The 20071-nt window shown below is 35.8% G+C and overlaps 1 protein-coding gene across 2 annotated transcripts in view; it reads right to left on the bottom strand.

The window, feature by feature from the left end:
• The window catches only part of LOC145255747 (uncharacterized), a 212731-nt gene extending 195436 nt beyond the window's left edge, over positions 1-17295 (bottom strand). For both annotated transcript variants that reach the window (XM_080114390.1, XM_080114392.1), the window contains exon 1: positions 16906-17295. The gene's annotated coding sequence lies outside the window, so the exon portion shown is untranslated. The remainder of the gene's footprint in view (positions 1-16905) is intronic.
• Positions 17296-20071: the final 2776 nt, after the last annotated feature.

Here is a 20071-nt window from a genome sequence, read left to right as displayed (position 1 = left end):
TGTTCTAGTAGTCCATGCAACTATTACCAGAAAAGGTGCCCGACAGTCAGTATAAGGATTTATAAAGGCCATACAAAGGAACAGTCGGTTGGGTATTATCAGATAGCCTTGCAGGACCAGCCAGAAAAAGAACAAGATATCGTTCTAAATTGTGTGCTTGGACATAACTTCTGGACAGGAAGGTGCATTTTCTCTTGGGCAGAATAAGTCAGTTATGATTCTGCCCTTATATGTGTTTCTCTGATTATTTTATTCTTATTTATTTTTAATTTTTGTTTGCTCACAAGATACATTTCCACTGAAGTGTAACAGACTGTTTTGATAAGGGTCAAATTTATATGGGAACTTCGATGGGAAGTTGGGAAGCAGGATGTCTTTTTCACGTTACATTTAAATTTCTGTATTTTAGAATGGTTGGTGAAATAGGAAGCAAGGAAAGAATTCTAAAAAGCAAGCCGTTCAAGGGATGTTGGAGACCCCTCCATGGAGATTGGATCGTGATCAAGCAGGTCGAGTACACACGCCCCACCGTGGAGGAATGGGATTACTCAACTCACTTTGCCTATAATATATGTGAATACATGTTTCGTTCCTAAAAATCCTTTCATTTATCACCATTAACCCCATAACAACTAGCGACAATGCATTCGACTTTCACACAGGTTAACTCCACAAAAAAAAAAAAACACAAAATTCTAATTGACTTCAAAAGAACTTTGAATTTACAAGCTAAGAAGTCAGCTGGCAATTATGTTCTAAAAACAAAAAGAAAAAAAAAAACAGAAAAGAACACAAGGCAAAGTTATCGACGCAATTGTAAGTAATCTTTTTGTCTCTATATTTAAATTGAAAGGAATTGTACGAAACGCATTTTTGTAATGTTTAAAAATTAATTTGGTTGCCTATTGAAAGAAGAAAGAAAACAAAAGAGAAAAATGTTGATCCAGTTTTCACCGCGAGGATAATTCGTCACTTGTAACTCATCGCCTGTTTATTTGTATGCAAATTTGAACATTTTTCAAATGAAGTGAAAAATTGCTTTTTGTCTTTGTCTTGTGCTGCTAACTTTATGCAATATTTTAACGGGATAGAAATGTTTTTTTTCCCCTTTTCGTTTTACTTGGACTAAAAGAAAGATACTTTTTCATTGAGTGGAATTTTCTATTTTTAACTGTCGGTTCTAAAGTGAAAAACTTTTTTTTCTTCCACGTGGGACAACCCCCCCCCACACACACACACACACACATATAAACAAAAACAAAAACAAAAAAACACCCAATTTGCTTAACTTCCAGATAATTCCACAAGTATTTTCATTCTTTTGCAACTGTATTGTATCACAGTACATTTTGTTTTTGTTTTGGTTTCGCAAGTAAACATTTTTTTTTTGTTCACCCTTACATTGGGTTATCTCTAAGGTTTTTACCGAGAAGTAAAGGATATATTACTCCCTCCTCATATGCACACACTCAAAGAAAGGGCATTTTCTATTTTTTTTATTCTATTTTTCTTCTCCAGTCAAAAACGGAAATAATTTTTTTTGTGTGCATTTGGAAAAAAGCCATTAAAAGATGGAGGACGTGAATACAGCTAATCAAGGCCCAGATGGACCAGCAGCAGAAAGCTGAGGAAAATTTAAAAGAACGTGATAAACAGCTCCAGTTACAATTTCCAGAGAGGCAACAAGCGTTGGAGGAGAGAATGCTACTTCAACAACACAGACAAGAAGAGCTATTGTTAAAAATGTTCGATAGAACGGGACACAGGGACAACAGTTTTGCTTTTTCCCAAAGTACAATATGGAATGCTATAGAAACGTTCAACTACCAATTGGATGGAACGTTTGATGCTTTCTATCAGATATATGAGGACCTATTCACTGTGGATTATCAAGAATGGAGCAACGCTAAGAAAGTTCACCTACTTTTAAGGAAATTAGGGACCATAGAACATAGCAAGTTTGTGGATTATATTCTCCCCGAGTGAATTGGAATTTTCTGAAGTGGTCAAACTTTTATCTGGACTGTTCAGCCAAATTCTATGCTCTTTCATAGAAGATGGAAGTGTTTCAACCTGCAAAAAAGTGACGACGACGATTACCTAACCTTCGCGTCCATGGTAAATAAACACTGCGATGATTTCCATCTATCTGACTTATCAGCAGATGACTTCAAGTGTTTAATCTTTGTGCAGGGTCTAGTCTCATCCAAAAACACTGAGATTAAACAACATGTTCTCTCTAGACTTGAGAACGAACAGGACCTCACCCTCCAGAAGTTGGCTGAGGATTGTCAACAGGAAGTCTGTGTAAGGAACAACTCGAGACACGTCAAGTAGGCAGGTGCAACATTCATTAGGACGACCTTCAGACCGGAAAAATACTCACCCCTAAAATGCAAAGCTGGAAGTAAGAAAACTCAGGTTACACCTAATAAGTACCACCCAGTCATAAGACTCGGATCACCTACAAGCCCGTGCTATCGCTGCAGCGGGAAACACTGGTTGAGTCAATCTTTTTACAGACATAAGTATTGCAATGATTGTGGCAGGAAGGGCCACAAAGCGATCCAGTGCAGGAAGAACAAGGTCAAGAACAGCGTTCAACAGACTAGATCCGACTTGGATTTGGATAACAACCGCCGCAAATATGTCACAGTTAACATCGCAAATAAAACTGTGCATCTACAATTGGATTCCGGATCAGACCTGTCCATCAGTAACCTTAAGACATAGAAAAGGCTAAGGAAACCAACCATGCGGAAGACGAACAAATCAGCTCGAGCTGTGACAGGCGATAAAGTGGAATTTGAGGGAGAGCTCACACTCCCGGTAACCTTAAATGGTGTTACTAAAAAAGTGAAAGCGTATGTACATAAGATATCCAAAAACCTGTTCAGTGGAACGATTCGAATTGTAGGACCAACCTATGAATAAATTCTGTCATAGGGTAGAAGACTCGTCTACGGAGGAGCAACAACTGAAGGACGAGTTAAAAAGAATTTCCAGAAGTATTTTGACCAGGACTAGGAAAATGTACAAAGGCTATAGCAAGATTCGAACTAAAAGAAAATACTCTGCCTGTTTTCAAGAAGAAACGAAATGTTCTATTTGCAGCAACAGAGAAATCAAAAAAGAAAGCTTCAACAGAATCTGCCAAAGGAGGCAAAAAAAAAAAAAGAAACTGCAAAGCCAGAAGCTAAAAAACCCATGCTAAAAGAATTCCCCAAGCCAAAGCAACCTAAGGAGGCTGAAAAAACTGATGAGAAACAAATTAGCCATGCGGATAGCCAATCTAGGCTGATACCATTGAAAAGGGATCCGTTTAAAGATTCCATCATTGCCACTCTTTGGACGGATGAAAAAATAAAAACGATGACGGGCAACACAATCAGAGAACTCCCGGTGTTTCTACCAAAGATTAAAAGTGAAGCAGTTCAACAATTTCTACATGTGTGTAGGATTACCCCAAACCCGAACACACCAAAAGCAGTCTCACCTGCAGAAACGATGTTAGTGCGGAAAGTGAGATCCGTTTTTGACAAGCTCTTACCCAAACAGTCAAGGCCACTAGTGACCACTTGTGTATACAGTAAACGTTTCAGATCAGGTGAAAGAGTGTTTTTCAAAAGTTATAAGAACAACACATCATTGGGTACAATTACTAAGAGAGTCGGTGACATGATATATATCATCCAAGGACCAACATATACCCACAAACGTCACCAGAACCAACTAAGAAGATGTTGATCAGTGGAAACCAGTGACAGTCCACCATTGGAAGAGGAGCCGATAAACACTGTCTTCAAAACTTTTGATCTTGAACCTCCTCAACCAATACCCGAATTACGGTGGTCGTTCTGTAAGAGAAAGGTTACCGAGCCATTGAGGGTAAACCCTAAAAGGAAGAGGTACTGACAGCTTTTACGAACAAAAAGCTTGGGGGGGGGGTGTTGGAGACGCCCCTCTATGGGATTAATGAACTATCTCATGACGTCACTTCCTCTGGCGACATCACTTCCGGTATGGAGTACTGGTGCCCGGCAGTCAGAGATTGGCACACGACCAAGCAGGTTGGGTGCACACGCCCCACTGTGGAGGAATGGTATTACTCAACTCACTTTGCCTGTAATTATGTGAATACATGTTTTGTTCCTAAAAATCCTGTTTTCGTTCCTTTATTATCATTTAACCCCATAACAAAGGACAAAGCTATTAGTAGGACATTTTTTGACATTTTCGGTGTCTCTACTGTGAAGAGGGGGAGCTGCTGCGGTTGGGTGGGTTGAGGGCATTTATGTTGATGGGATACAAGTGCAGTAAATTCATTGGATCAGATTCTATGAAAATACTTGTAAAACAAGTGCAGAGATGCAACACTGCAATGATGCGACAGGGGCTGGAGATTGGCAAACAGTATGGGACTTATTAAGCTATCAATTCTTTTTTGCACCCTTGCCCAGGTATGAGAAACTGGTGATTGGTGCACTAGCCCAAATGTGACAACAATACTGCATGCATGGGTGAATGGTGGCTTTATAGAGATATATGATACTGGCAAGTGTGAGAAGTTTTCTAACTTGGTAGAGAGAGTCTATCTTCTTTGCACCAGTCTTGACAGCATCTTCTATGTATTTATTTCCAATATGGTGTTACAATCTGTAGTGCGTTTTGTTTTGTAGGTAGGATTTTGAATCATAAGAGACTAGCAACATGATTATTTAGGCTCCGTTTTCTAAAGTTATGTGGAGAATGAAAGCCTTTATCTTTGGGGATTGGTTAATGTTAATGTGTTAGAAGGATAAGATATTTTCTGTCTGGTCAGTACGTTCTTCTTATGGTCAGAGTATAGATCATCATCATCATAATCTGGTTAAATGTCCATTTTGCATGCTAGCATGTTTTGGATTGCTTTTAGAAATTGACTTCCAAACTAACCTATTTCTGGCCAGGTCTTTGTTTAACCATCTTTCTCTCAACTTCATCACTTTCTCACATATTTACCTTGATCTTCCCTAGTGAATTGAGCCTGCTAGCTCAACTGTTCTACATGTACTAACACAAGAATGCTCATTCATTTTTCAATGTGACCATGCCATTAATGAGTTTTTAAAAGCCGTCCAATACATGCCAGCATGTAAAATGGACGTTAGACTGATGTTTATGATGATGGAATAGGAAGAGGAGAGTTACAAACATAAAAATGGAAGTAGACAAAGATTAGGGGTACTTTAAAGATGTCGTCAGTAATGTGACTGTTCTATCATAATGCTATTATGAACAGAAACTGAAATCTTAGAAAAATCTCCATTATTCCAGCAATTATAGGAGCAAGCAGACGCAATAAAAAATTTTTTTTCAAAAACTACCTGGTAAATACACCCAAGTGCAAGAGAGATACAAACAATTGCATTCAAAAGGGACAGCTAGAATTTTAAAAACATCTCCAGGTAGGAATGTATGAGATAGCGAATAAATGTCTGGCATCTGGTAGGATGCTCCATCCCCAGCTAGAACACAATGATGAGAAAATTAAAAAACAAGAAAAATAGTATGCATTATGAATTCAACTAACGATGGAAACAATGTATGATTAATAGATATTTTTCTCATAAAAAAACAATTTTTATGAAAAGCGGACTAAAAAAGATTAAGTTTTCAATAATATATCATTGTCAGAAGTCAGACAGTATATTAATAACTGAATGAAAGAAACATTCACCTGTATTCTAATTGCGTAGATAATTAAAAACCAACTGTTACAACAAAAAAAAAATGTAACGATACAATATATAAACACTTTTCTTTCTTTTTTTTTAATATTAGTCACTTATCAAGGTCAAAAACCATTAAATAGAAGGGTTAATGAGACATATATGATTGGCAGCTGAAAGATGGGGAACACTATGGTAGTATTAATGCTAATTAATATAAACTGCATTTAATTACTTATGAAGCACTCCATGACAATAATTTGTTGAGATTTGATTTAAAGATCACAAAGTTGTAATCAGCAGGGAAGCAATCCCTTGGTAATGTGTTCCATATGTGGGAAGCTTTTGCAAAGAAGCTCTATTCATGGAAATTTCGCTTGACACTAGAAACATAAAGAGAGAACAGAAAATCTTTTTTCATTGTGGTAGAAAGACGAGTTCTTGCTGTAAATGTCTTACAAGGAGGAACCAAAGATTGGAGCTTTGTCAAGCACCTTCCATGGAAAAAAATGATAGAGTAGAGAAAGACTAGCAATATGTCTTCTGTCAGAAAGGAACTGTAAGGAAATAAATAGATCACCCCAATCCACTAGATTTTGAAGTCGATTTTGTATTTTGTGAAGGTAGGAAAATGCTCTGTGCATCTTCTCCCTAGATGTGACAGCGGTATTTTTGAATGCATTACACTCTTATATTTTTATCTATTTCCTATATTCAAACGTAGGTGTGTTGAGAGTGTGGAGCAATTCTTTGATCCCCATGGATCTTTTAAATCAACAGAAACAACTGACGACCATCTCTTTGAAATAATTGATGATATCTAGTTCTAAAGATGGTGATAATGGTTATGTGGCAGTTGCAAAGATGTTGTTCTTTTCTTCTTCCTTCTTTTTGGTTGGTTGTTTTGTTTTATGGCATATCAACCCTTTTCAGGTTATTTAATGCCGAATTCAGTAATTTTGAAGAAAAATCTTTTAACAGAATATATTTATTTTGTTCATATTGGTTTCTATTTAACCCATAGTTGGGACCATAACAGGTACTACCACTCCGGGTCAGAGTGAACCTGGGAGCAATGGCAATTAAAGGATGGCTTCACATTCCCCAAAGCCTCACCATCGGATATAGTTTAAGGTCATATCCAGGACCCCTCCTTTTTGTGTTTAAAATAGTACAATCAATCAAAAAGAACAAAAAATAACTCCATTAATTGCTCTGAAATTTGATTTTCTTCTACGGTATTAAGTTGCAATTACTACACCAAAATAAACAGCATCTTTCCCTCTAAACCCTTGTAAGGTATAGGAGGACTCAAAACCGATGTCTTATCATGTTGATGTCGAGATGCACAAACTCTCATTTTTCTCAGATGTACTTTCTTCCATAACACTGAGAAAATTGAGGAACCAATTAGTTATACTTCTCGATTTACTGCTAACTGGATAAGAAATCGATGCTGATTTTACATGAAATTTATATAGGAAAATGATCTCCCACTCTAAAATCTAAAATATTTGTTTTACATTTCTTCTTTGCAAATATTTTTTCAGGCTGTTCATTAGGAATCGCCCCAAAAAGTAGCATTTAAATTTTTTTAACGTAGTAAACTATGACAACTATAATAGTAAAAAATTGCCATTTTAACATAAAGGTCTACTTCACAAGATCTCCAGTTACAGTATAGCTGGAAATGTCTTCTCAATTATTAAATCATTTCTCTGTGATAGGTTCATAAGAGTAGTGGTTGATGGTCAGAAATCAGAAGCTCACAGTATTAATGCTGGATTCCCTCAGGGGTCCATCCTGGGGCCAACTCTCTTCTAATCAACATCAATGATCTTCCAAATCATATGCTTAGATTATTCGTAGGCATTTATGCTGATGACACTACCATCTATGGCAGTACATCAAAGACCGTAAACGACCAAGTTCTCTTTGATTCTCTCTCCTCTGATCTTGAGCATGTGGTACAATGGGGAAAGAAGTGGCTGGTTACTTTTAATGCATCTAAAACCAAACTTCTGTCTTTACATCATCAACACTCTGCTCCCCATCTGGCATCAATTGAAATGAATGGCTTTGGAGTGTCCATGTTTTGACAAGCTCCTGGGCTTGATCATTACTCCTGATCTGAAATGGAACATGTACATCAAATCTGTTGCCAAGGTCGCTGGGAAAATGGTGGGATCCTTCTATCGATCCAGTAGATATTTCACTGCTGATGCAATTCTTTACCTATATAAAAACCAAGTACATCCAAGGATGGAGTGCTGTTGCCACATCTGGGCAGGAGCTGCTAGAAAGAACTTATCCTGCCTCGACAGAGTTCAAAATAGGCTTCGTAGCCTAGTGCTAGATGCCCTTTTCTCTTCTTTGCAACCTCTTTCTCACAGAAGAGACGTTGCGAGCCTGTCTCTGCTTTATTGTTATTTTCATGGCGAGTGCTCGTCTGAGCTCCAATCTATGGTCCCCCTCGCCAAACTTTCACGAGAAACACTCGTCTAGCTGAAAACACTATCAATAATTTCCCCCACTCTTTATCTGTGCCTAAACCTAAATGTAAATTCCATGAACAAAGCTTCTTTCTTAGAACTGCACACCTGTGGAACTCTCTTCCATTTGCCTGCTTTCCGGTTGACTATAATATGGTTGTCTTCAAGTCCAATGTAAAGAAGCTCTTGATTAGCTGTTCCCCTAAAATAATCCAATTCACCAAATTTCCACTACTAACAATTACTATGACATTGTCCCTTTGACCTCTGTACACTTATTAACCCTTATCTGGACATTGATAAGTGGTGACTCCTTTGTGAAAAAAAAAAAAGAATTCTGAAACAAGTTTGTGAAATATCTGACTTAAGAGTATGACACATTTCTTTTTCAGATAACAATTGCCTTCTGTCTCACAGTGGCCTAATTTATCTGCTATGTGATGCATTGTTCACAGACAGGTTAGTCCAATATTATTAGAGGGGGTTACTGTGTTCATTGAAAGGCTTACCATCTATATAATACATCTGTTGTACTATTCCACATGCCCCCCACTCGTGTAGGTTGTGATCACTTGTGAGGGCATTTTTGAGTTTTCATGCAACGTCTCTTGCATCTACATTTGTGCGTGATCCCAATATTCTTGTGCTGCAATATGGTTGTTGTTTGTATAATCTCTTAGAGGAAGCAGAAATTGCATTGGGCCAGCTGGTTGCTTTTACCGATGCTGTCTGACATTGTCTGTTGCTTAGTGTTCTACCACTTTCCTAGTTTCCTTTTTTATCAACGTAGATATGGGCCGATTCAGTTCTGTATTTGGACCAATTTTCTAATTCTTAGTTTCCCAAGTGAGTGACTGTGTACATAGTAGTACTTTTACAACAGCAGCAGCTATGAATAAGGAATATATGTACATGAAGGATTTCCCAATTATCAAAAACTAGCCTGGGTGCTTGGAGGTGTGTGTTGAGCAAAAAAAAAAAAAAAATTGGTAGTAGGCAGACAGGCTCAAACTTATACGGGAAGGAGGAAAACAATGTGAAAAAAAAAAGTGACGTCTTTGCCATTGTGTCCATCGCCAAACTGGAAGTGGCAAAGGTTTTAATTAAGGCTAGTCAATCGAAAAGTGAGGATGACTTTAGAAAATATCGGCAAAAAATATGACCCCCTCCCTGTAGAACAGTGCCCAGTTAAGGGTAAAGGAATTAATGTTTTTAGCCATTTTTTCGATATTTGTCGTCTAAAGAGTCAAGCTTCAAAACGATACTGATCTCATGAAAATCAGTCACCTCTGTTAAAAGTTTTAGGTAGATATACAAGCAAACATACATACATACGTACATTTAAACAGACAGGTGAGATTTATATTATAGATGATTCATTAAATTTGGGCCTACAAAGGAGGAAATACTGCTTGACTATAATCGAGAATAAAATACTCATAACTTAATAATTATAGAGAGAAGAATTATACTAACACGGAAATCCGACGTTGCCCAGGATTGAATGATGATCAACAAATGTTTCTCACTCCTATATTTTTATTGTCATCGAAATGACAATGGTGAAATCCTCGATTTTTTGCAATCAAATTGATTGATTGCCTACTCTAATTGGGGATCCATTGTGGTACACCTGGAGAAAGCTTCACATACTTCCCTGCAGTGACTACATTGCATTGGAGACAACCCACTGTTGATTTGAATTAAAATTATTTTTATATATCATAGCTTGAATTAAAATTTAAAATGCAAAAGTCAAGTATCATGCTTCAATTGTGCTCTAAATAGAAACATTCATTTTGCACATGCCCCTGTCATATTAAAGAACCTTCTGTTAATTTTATATGCCTAGCCTTTCAGTTTGTGTGGTAATAAAACTTCTCTTGTGATGTTAGGCTGAATGAGGTGTTAACTTGGACCAAAATCGCATGTTCCTTCTTTTATTGGATTATTTCGATTATCAATTATTGATACTTATCAAAAACATTCCGATACAAAAAACACTGCCAGATACATAAAGTACATTTCTGTGAAATTTCATAAAAATCGGCCCAGCCGATTCCATAGGAAATAAACTCTCTCTCTCTCTCTCTCACACACACACACACAAAGTTCCTTTTACATAAATAATAATAAATAATAATAATAAAGTTTATTAATAACTATGTTGGCCCCTCGTTAACCTCTTCCTTATCTTCTTATTCTTGTAGTTTAAATGTTGGATGTTCATGTGGAAGGTCTTGTGAGATTGTTGAGTTTCTTGAGAGAAGATGTATTTGATCTGTGTTATGTCCAAGAAACTCATTGGATCGGTAAATCTACTAAAATGATTGTAGGAAAGAATGGAAGATAAAAGCAACCACTGATTGCCATGGCAAAAACACCTTACCCGAGAGTCCAACATTCAAACTTCTCAGCCTCACATTCACAGGTAACTTTAATTGGTGTAAGAAAGATTGGATTCCTCTATTGTGTTAGAAAATTTCTCACACCTGTTAGTATTCTATTTCTCTACAAAGCCACCATCCACCCATGCATGGAATGTTGTTGTCACATCTGGGTTGGTATCAACGACCAGTCTCTCCTTCATAGACATAGTTAAAAAAAAATGTCTTTAATTTCATTGGTTCCACATTATCCATCATGCTCCAGTCCTTGTTGCATCCTTGTACTTGTTTTACAAATGCTATAATGAAATATGCTCTGATGAACTTGCTGCTTTGGTGCCTCTTCAGTGTAAATGTAACTCATCAACCCAACAATCAGCTAATCCTCATCCATTCAGTGGGGAGGTCCTCAAATGCTGGAGAACTTTCTACTTCAATGGCTTCTTTTCTCAAATAGCTAGTATTTGGAATTCCCTTCTTGTCCCCAGTTTCCCCAACTGCAAAGATTTAAATGTAATGTAAACAAAAACCTCACTGCACATCTCGTCACTTAGGACGTTCCTTATAAATCTGGTTCTTAATTCCCAGTAGTCCTGTACGTCTCAGTGGCAGCAAACCTTGTTTGGGGTGAATAAAAGTTTTTAAAAAGGCATTGAACCGGAAATGAAAAGAGAAAAGGTGGTGTTGGTATTTTTTAACTTATGAAAGATAAAGTGATTGACTTTGAGCATGTAAGTAAACAAATCATACTGATGACGCTGATGGTGAGAAAATTGTCACAGCGATATCTGTTTGTGGTTTGAATATAGATGCAAAAGGTGAGTTTTGTGCTAGGCTTATGGCAGTAACTAATCAAGTAGAGGAGAAAGAAGTACTTGCTATGACAAGAGATTTGAATGATCATGTTGGAAAGACATGGTTGGTGCTTTTTAGGGTGTGCATGCAGATAATGGATACGGCGATAAGAATGCAAAAGGAGAAAGAACTTTCGACCACGAAGGTTGCAAACAACCATTTTAGGGAAAAAAAAGCCATCTTGTTACACATGAATCTAGTACAGCAAAAACTCACATAGATTATCTGCTGATTAGGAAAAAGTGACTGAAAGTGATATAGTAATTGACCTGGTGAGGAATTGTGACACAGCACAAACTGATTTGCAATTTTATGTGGAATAAACCTTATGACGTGAAGATAAAGTTTATGCCTGGGGGGAAAGCGTAGAATTTAAATGGAGAACATGTGAAAGGCAAGTTTAGAGCAAGTGATGAAGTATTCAACTACTAAATCCACTGCAGAAAATGTGGAAGAACAATGGAAGATATTGAAGGATACACTGTTGGATGTAACAGACAAGATTTGAAGATTCCCAAGGCATGGTAGTGGAATAAGGAAGCTGAGAAATGTATCAAAGGAGTCAGAAATGAGGATGTCAGTGGATAAAAAGTTCAGTAAATAAAGAAATGTACCTAAAGGCAAAGAAGGAAGCAAGAAAAGCAATATACAACGCCAGGAATGAGGTTGAGAAAGTTAGATTTTCTTATATATTATGAAGGGATAGCAAAAAGAATGAAGAAAAACAGATGACAAAGATAAATATAGATATTCTTGGAGAGAAGTGCATTCAAAATGTTTAACATTGAGTTTCTATGGAACTGTGAAAATCTAGAAATTGCAGTTGCAGTTCAGCTATAAGAATTGTGAAAGAAATGGCATGAGAAGCTGTAAGGAAGGGTAAGGATGCAGAATCCTTAAGTTGCAAAAATATTGAAGGCCGTGGATAAAGCAAACATTGAGATAATCAGACTTAACAAATCAAATCATAGATGATAAGGTAATCCCAAAAGACTGGAAAGTTAATACAATTATGAACGGTTACGAGGGTAAAAGGGAAGTATGTGGTTACTAGGGCTATGACAACAGCATATTCTTTTCATTGTTTTGACTCGAGTATATATCCGACACAGACACAGTTAATCAACCAAGAATCACATCACTCTATATAAAACCATATAAAGATATCAACAGATACACACTCAACCGTCAAAACAATGAAAAGAATATGATGTTGTCCTAGCTTTTGTGATTACAAATATTTAAAGATGATGTATCAGATCCTGTAAGTGATTGAGAGAAAAATGGAGTAGCAAATAAAAAGTCACATAAGCATAGATGAAATGCAGTTTGGTTTCATGCCTGGGTAAAGTACCAATGGTGCTAGATTTATTCTGAAACATATGAGAAGTACCTTAAAAAGCAGAACCTGTATTTTGCTTTTGTGGATTTAGAGAAAGTTTTTGATAGAGTTTCAATAATGGTGCGCGTTGCGTAAAGCAAATGGCTGGTTAGTGAAGGTTATTTGCAAAGAAACGCTCAAATTCATATTAGGATTACCAATACATTTAGTGACAGCTTTAATATTAAAGTACTGCACTGTTTTTGTTGCTTTTCATTTGTGTCTGAGAAGCATTTTCCAGGAAGTTTTGTACAAATTGTCTAGAAGAGATGTTACACGTGAAACAATGAATGGTCTACTTGTTAATTTAAAGATTTGGAGGAATGTTATGGAAAATAAAGTCTGAGAGTGATGATCAGTGGTTGTAATGTTGGAAAGCTTCCCAAATGAGAAAAGTTCTGCTCAGAAAGGAAGTCAAGTGCAATTCAATCTATTGTGGTACTTGTAAGCATTGGGTACACAATTAATGTGTAATAAGATTAGACTTAATGCCTTCAGAGGAAAATTAAATCTGGACTGTACAGGGAGATGTGTGCAGAATGGGAGATTTTGATAGTATAGCAATATCGTTCTTAGGTTAGTAAATGTAGAACAGTTGAGGTAGCAAGTCTAGGTCACAGAAGAAGACCAAGGAAAACATGGGAGAAAGTGATGAGGATGGACTTGAGAGGAAGAGGGTTAACTAAAGACCATGCCAGATTTAGGTATGTTTGGAAATCAATTTTTTAAAGCTGTCCAACACATGACAGCATGTAAAACTGACGACGATAATGATGAATTAGGCATACAAATTGCTCTTTGTTCTCTACTGTATATCTATAGTATTTCAATATTATTATCGATTTAAATGACAATGAATCGTTATCATATAAGTGTGATAAATAAAACTTTTATTCATTAAGATGAAAAGAAGTAAAAATACTTTCATCCTTGTTGTACATACAAGTTTGTCTTCCTTTTGTTGATGTCGCATTCACACACAATACCTATTCATTCATTTTTTTTTTCTTGTTGTCAGGGTTGTGGTTGACTGGATAACCAGCCATTGTCTCAGGCGCCACTCCCATTGCATCTATGTTCTGCCATGTCTTGTATTGCATTTGTATTTTTTTTTCCAAAGAAAATTTTAACGTGATTTTTATTGCCTACAAATTTGAAGTTTTTATCGACAATGAGTCATGACAACAATCGAAAGGTAACGACACAGAATAAAAACGTAGTTCCAGAAATGGAGAACAAAAATAGAAAAAGAAAAATCAATTATTTATTTGCATGTATTTTTTTTTTTTTTTTTTTTTTGTAAATTGTTACTTTTTTCCTTGTAATTATTGTATTTCTTTGTAGTGTATTTTATAAATTTATTTTTTCTATTATAAATTGTTTCGGGATTCTCCGTCGATAATGACTAAAACAGATTAGAGTAAATCAAAGATTTTCAATTTTAATGTAAAAATTAATTTTATGTATAAATTAACATTTCACAATCAATTGTGTCTTAGAAGCATTTTCCAGGATTTTGTACAAATTGTTTTGTACAATAACTGATAGATATCTGGAGGTTGAAGGCTCAATCGTAACTACAGGCGATATAATAATATAAAAATAACATAAATTAATACTTCTACTCGGTTATGGGTGACAGAATGAGAACAAGCTACTCTCATGAACTAAATAAAGGGTTTAGCTAAAAATTCCTTACAAGTTTTCAAGTTTGACATAAAGCTGCAAACCCAATCCCATTGTCGCAATGTTGCATCCCTGTATCCGTTTTGCAGATACTTTCATGGAACGTGCTTGCTCTGGTTAACTCATAGCACTTATGTGGTCTCAACATACATACTCCCAACTAACTCGACAAGCAGCAAAATCTCACCCTTCATTGTTGAAATTCCTAGATACCAGAAAGCCTTTTATAATAGTTTCTGCTTAAGTTTAAATGTCATACAGACACCCCGCTGCTCAACTCCCACAGTCTCCTGTTAGACACAATCCCAAATAGATAGTAGCCCTGGAAATTTAGCAGAGATGCCAACAAGCGACTAAGGGAAAAAAATCTGTGCTAATGCACTTACTGATCCGCGCTATTTTTTAAATCGTATTTCCAAGTTTAATTAAAGTTTTATATGTTATTTTTTAATCAATTGTAAGGTTAAAGTACAGAATAGGTACAAAACACCCTCCCCTCCCCATGTTAAGAATGTCTTTTTAAATAATAACGTTATTTCAGCACGGATCAATAAGTGTATGAGTACCCAAAAAATCAAATATACAATAAATAAATGTTACCGCAGCCAATAAAAGTTACTTTTATATCTACCTGGCTCATTTTTTGTATGTGTGTGTGTGTGTGTGTGTGTGTGTGTGTGTGTGTGTTTAATTGATCTCAAATATTCGAAGGGGTTAGCCAACAAAAATGGCCACTGATATTCTTCATGTGTCGGCTAACCCCTACATACAAAGTGAATATTTGTGATAAAAAAATAACATTTAAAACTATTTTAAAACACAAAAAGAGACAGGTAGAGTCATTTTTATTGGCTATGGCAACATTTATTTATTGTATATTTGATAACTTGGTTATTTGTTGGCTTCTCAGCTAAATTCCCAATAAATTTTACCAAATGCAAGATAAGTTACTCTTCTGCTTACCTGGATAAGTTTTGTGCAGTTGAACATATTTTAAAGCATCTATTTAATTCGAAACACAAGTAATACCGAGTTGGTATTTGAAACATTTTCCCTCTTTTTCGTTTATTAGCTTCTTTATTAAATTTTAATATAGAATAATAAGTTTGAAAAAAATATCACTGTAAAACTCATAAAACTAGCAAATTATTGTTGGTGTTCTTTTTCTGAATGATTCGACGATGGTTAGGAGCAAAGTGCAGTATCTGTTTCGATACAGTTAATCTTTTCTGTCCTCAGTGAAAGAGAAATCCTTCTAGAAAGAGGAAATTTTAATTTCTATCTCGGTCTAGAGAGGTCTTTTTAGGAGCTAGATTTTCCCTAGTTAAAAAACGACTCTCTTGTATCCACCTCCATGGGTAGGCAAGTAAATATGGACATTTATTTAATTAAAGTAAAATTGTGATCCTACACCTAATTTATCCCCCTCCTCCGCCCACAAATAAGATGTTACTTTTTTAGGCGATTACTTGTGTACACATCCTGAAAATTTTGGCTAATAAATCAACAACGACCATTTAGAATTTAGACGAGAGGATCAGTTTCTCATATAAATGGAACGTAGAATGACCACCCACTTTTGGGTCACCAGGTGGTCCACTTCCGAACCGGATAGGGCTTAAGGACATATAACCAAAATAAATTTCAAGCGGGATAAATTTTCTGTTTTCTGTAAGCTATAAGAAATCCAAAGCATTTTTATGCTGAATAAATAAATAATAATAACATGTAGTAGTAGTAATAATAATGATAATAATAAATAAATAAATAAATAAATAAGGGCCATTGCATCATTTAAAAAAGTAGCTATTGTAATAAAACTGGAACCGTATGCTAATTCATAATTATAATAGTTATTGTTCTTGATCAAACTTTAATATCCCATGTCCGGGTAATAATACGAAAAATAAATGATTAAAAAAAAAAAAAAAAAAAGAAGTTAATTTCGCACCCCAAAATGTATATTTTCAGCAGTAAAAAAAAAAAAAAAACTTCCCCTAAACACATTCACCTGCAACTGAACTTAGAAGAAATCAAGAAATTGGCTAAAGTTTATTTTTTTTAGAGAGACTGGTTATATGTTATTAAAAACGCTATCTGGTTCGGAAGTGGATTATCATTTTAAAATTAAATTTACATGCGAAACTAATTGTTTATTTAAAATATATTTTGTTTGATTTATTTTTTCCGCCAACCTTTTCCAGCTGTTTACATGTAATCGCCTAAAAAAGTAGAATCTCATTTTTTTTTTTTTTTTCGAGAGTTAAAATAGGGTGGAGAGGTTCTAGTAAACTTTTCGATAAAACAATTTCCCCTATCTTTTAATAGAAAATGTTTTAAATAAATAAAACGAACTATTTTCCTCATCAACTCGTAAACAAAGAATTACTTACCTAAATTCGATTCTATTTTCACGTACGCGTTATATAATTTGCTTTCTTAAAATCCCTAACTCGCAAGTGCGCGCTTTCGTTATGTTGACCGATCGGTATACTCCACTTGACGGCCCTTCCTTTGCTAATTTCCTGCTCTTCTCTGCCTTTTTTTTTTTTTTTTTTTTTTGACCGAGGAAACGAAACGGATATACAAAAGAAAGAAAAGCAGAAAAAGCGTGAGTAAAAGAAAACGAAAGAAAGAAAGAAAAAGATATGGTCGCGTGTTAAGGAAAGCGAAAAGCACTTAAAAGTACGCCTCAGGTAGTAACGAAAAATAACTGCATAGGAAATGACTGACTTCTTAGCCAACTTGTCAAAGTTGTATACGGAATTTATTCTAACGACTATAAAGATAATAGAGAAAAAGAGAAAGAAAATAAATAAACAGCTGGTAAAGAGACACAAAAGTAATAGTAAGTTGTAGAATTTCTAAATTTAACTTGACGTCATGTTCGGCCCAACCTTCAATTATAAATTCACTTTTTTCCACCCTAGAAACGGGTCTGAGGCTGAGTCACGTTTTATTATTATTCTGACGTACAGACATTGTTCTACTTTGACAGACTGTGCAAGGTGGTTGGATGAGACTGCAAAAAAGACTTTTACGTCTTCATTTTATTTTAATTTCGAGTTAAAGAACTGGGACCCAAGGGTTATTTGTTTCCGGTACTAAACAAAACCGAAAAACAATGAACGATGTATTCTTTAGAAAATGTTGGGGTGGGTTTTTCTAATAGTGTTTTTTTGTCCTACTCCTAATTTCAATGAATTTATCTGCACACACACACACACACACATATCACCCAATAATGTTGTGTCACGTTTGTGTGCTCCCTATAGAAAGGTTACAGAATCTACATAAAATCTAAAAGTTTATTTTTATGTAAAATTTTCCGGAGTTTTGCTTCGGCCTTAAGCCACCAGAGTCACCAGACCATTGCTGAGTTGACTTTCTCTCTGTTAACTGAGGACTGGTCCTGTGTGGTTCTAAGAGGTCCACCTTCACAGGCTTTGCCTTCTCACCGTTTCAGAAAGGTTTACTTTATTGCTAATCACTTGCAGCATTCCTATCGAAGAAGGCTGATAGGGCTGTTTGGGCATTTTTACAGGTCACTTTCCCAATCTTATGTCACACCCTCCCATCATAGGAGAGAGATAAACTAGGTGTACCGAAGAAAATAATGGAAGTTTAAAATAAAGACAAATCATTTTAATGTAGTGTAGAAGTGAAGTGTAGTATTTATTGTGTATTACACTTTGCCTAATGTCCACGATCAGTGGAAGATAGATCCTTTTCGACTGAGGCAATTTTTATTTTTGTTCCAATTCAAAGTGTCTTTGCTAAATTTTGCCCAGATTAAAAAAGCAACCTTGTGTCTAACTTTGCCTTTGTGGAGAGGCAAGTAAATAGGGACAATATGAGTGTTCTTAAATCTCTAAGTGCACCTTGCAGCCCTTGCACCTACCTCTAAGAGCCATGAACTTCTTTAAAACTTTAAATATATCCTATTTTTATTAAATTTGAAATATCCATTTTTTTTATTCACATGAAAAAAAAAAATACGGAAAGGAAAATGAACAAAAAAAATAAGGCCAACTAAAAAGGGGGGGGGCTGGTGAGGTTGGTTGGTCCGTCCCGTCTTTTAGAATTAAAGAAAAAAGATTTCTCTTAGCCAGAATCTTTTACCGTGTTTACCCTTTTCTAATGTGGTGGTGGTGGGGGGGGGGTCCTACTTAAACTCAATTTTTATAATATTTTTATTTACAAAAAAAAAAAAAAAAAATACAAAAAAGATAACAATGGTAACTAAAATTTCATTTGTGCGATGAAAATGGTTTTTGGAATTGGATCTCTACGTGCTCTCATACCCCAAGGGAAATTTAATCTCTTATATTGGATACGAGATGTGTCGGGGGTGGGGAAAGGTCAACATGTATGTCACTATATCAGGTTTGATCAGGTGTGTGTGTGTGTGTGTGTGTTTTCTTATGCTAGTGTGGTAGGTGGGGACTTTGTGACGGTCTGCGTTGGTGATAGTGTACCAAGGGTCAAGAGACCTCCTGAACCCCCGTTGAATCAAAGTTGTCTTAGTCTTCTTTTCGGTCAATCTGCTCCTGGCGCCAATTTCAACTTTAGAGAGGACGTACTATTGCTCTGTTGTTTAAATCCATTATAATTCTATTTTAAGTAAAGAGCAAAAGTAAATTTTTACTTGGTTTCCACTTTAACATTTTTTTTTAATGACGACTGTTAAAGGTTTTCGGGTATGCTGAAAACGAATATCGCAATTAAATTTTCTGTAAATAAGTAGTTTTCCGGATATTAAGCAATGTAATTTTTTATGTTATAAGTGGTGGACATTGTTACGGATATGCTGGAAAAATATGCATGCGCTTATGCGTAACAATGTTACGCATAAAAATGCGTACCAATGTTACGCGTAATAATGTTACGCATAAGCACATGCATATTTTTTCGGCATATCCTAAAGCCTATAAAAGTCGTCATTTAAAAGGAAAATGTTAATATGGAAACTAAGTAAAAGTTTACCAAAGCAAAATAAATAAATAAAAATAAAAACTTTTAAAAAAAGGAGAATTTAACCTTTATCCTCGAGTGGCCTATTGGCCTTGGTAAGTGGTGATGCCTGATGCCTATGTAAAAAAAAAAAAAAAAAAAAAATTAAAGATCAGAATTTTTTAACAGAAAATACTGGGGGAGAAAATCCTAAAAGATTTTTACTTGATTTAACCAGAAGAGGTGAACGATAAAATTCCAGAGAAAGTGTGTGTGTGTGTGTGCGTGTGTGCGCGCGCGCACGTGCACACGCGCGCGCGTATGTGTTTGTTAGGGAGGGAGCGAGGGAGGGAGTTGGGTGAAAGAAAGAGAAAGGGAAAGCACATTTTGAAACGAAGGTTTTCGAAGGAAAACTTTGATCCAGTAAGAAACCCTTCGTCAACTTCCTATTCAAAAAGGTCTTTTGAATTATATCTATCAATATTTTATTTTAATTTTTTCGCCCCCCCCCTTTTTTTTGTTTTCCTGCGGTTATACTTAGTTACATGCTAGTATAGTGTTAAGGAACGGACGGTGGATACTGTGTAGGGGACTAGGATATATAAA

Source organism: Euprymna scolopes, chromosome 31 (assembly GCF_053919585.1).
Source record: "Euprymna scolopes isolate OS-2025 chromosome 31, ASM5391958v1, whole genome shotgun sequence".
Lineage (NCBI taxonomy): Eukaryota > Metazoa > Mollusca > Cephalopoda > Sepiida > Sepiolidae > Euprymna > Euprymna scolopes.
This window is presented reverse-complemented; position numbering and strand designations above follow the sequence as displayed.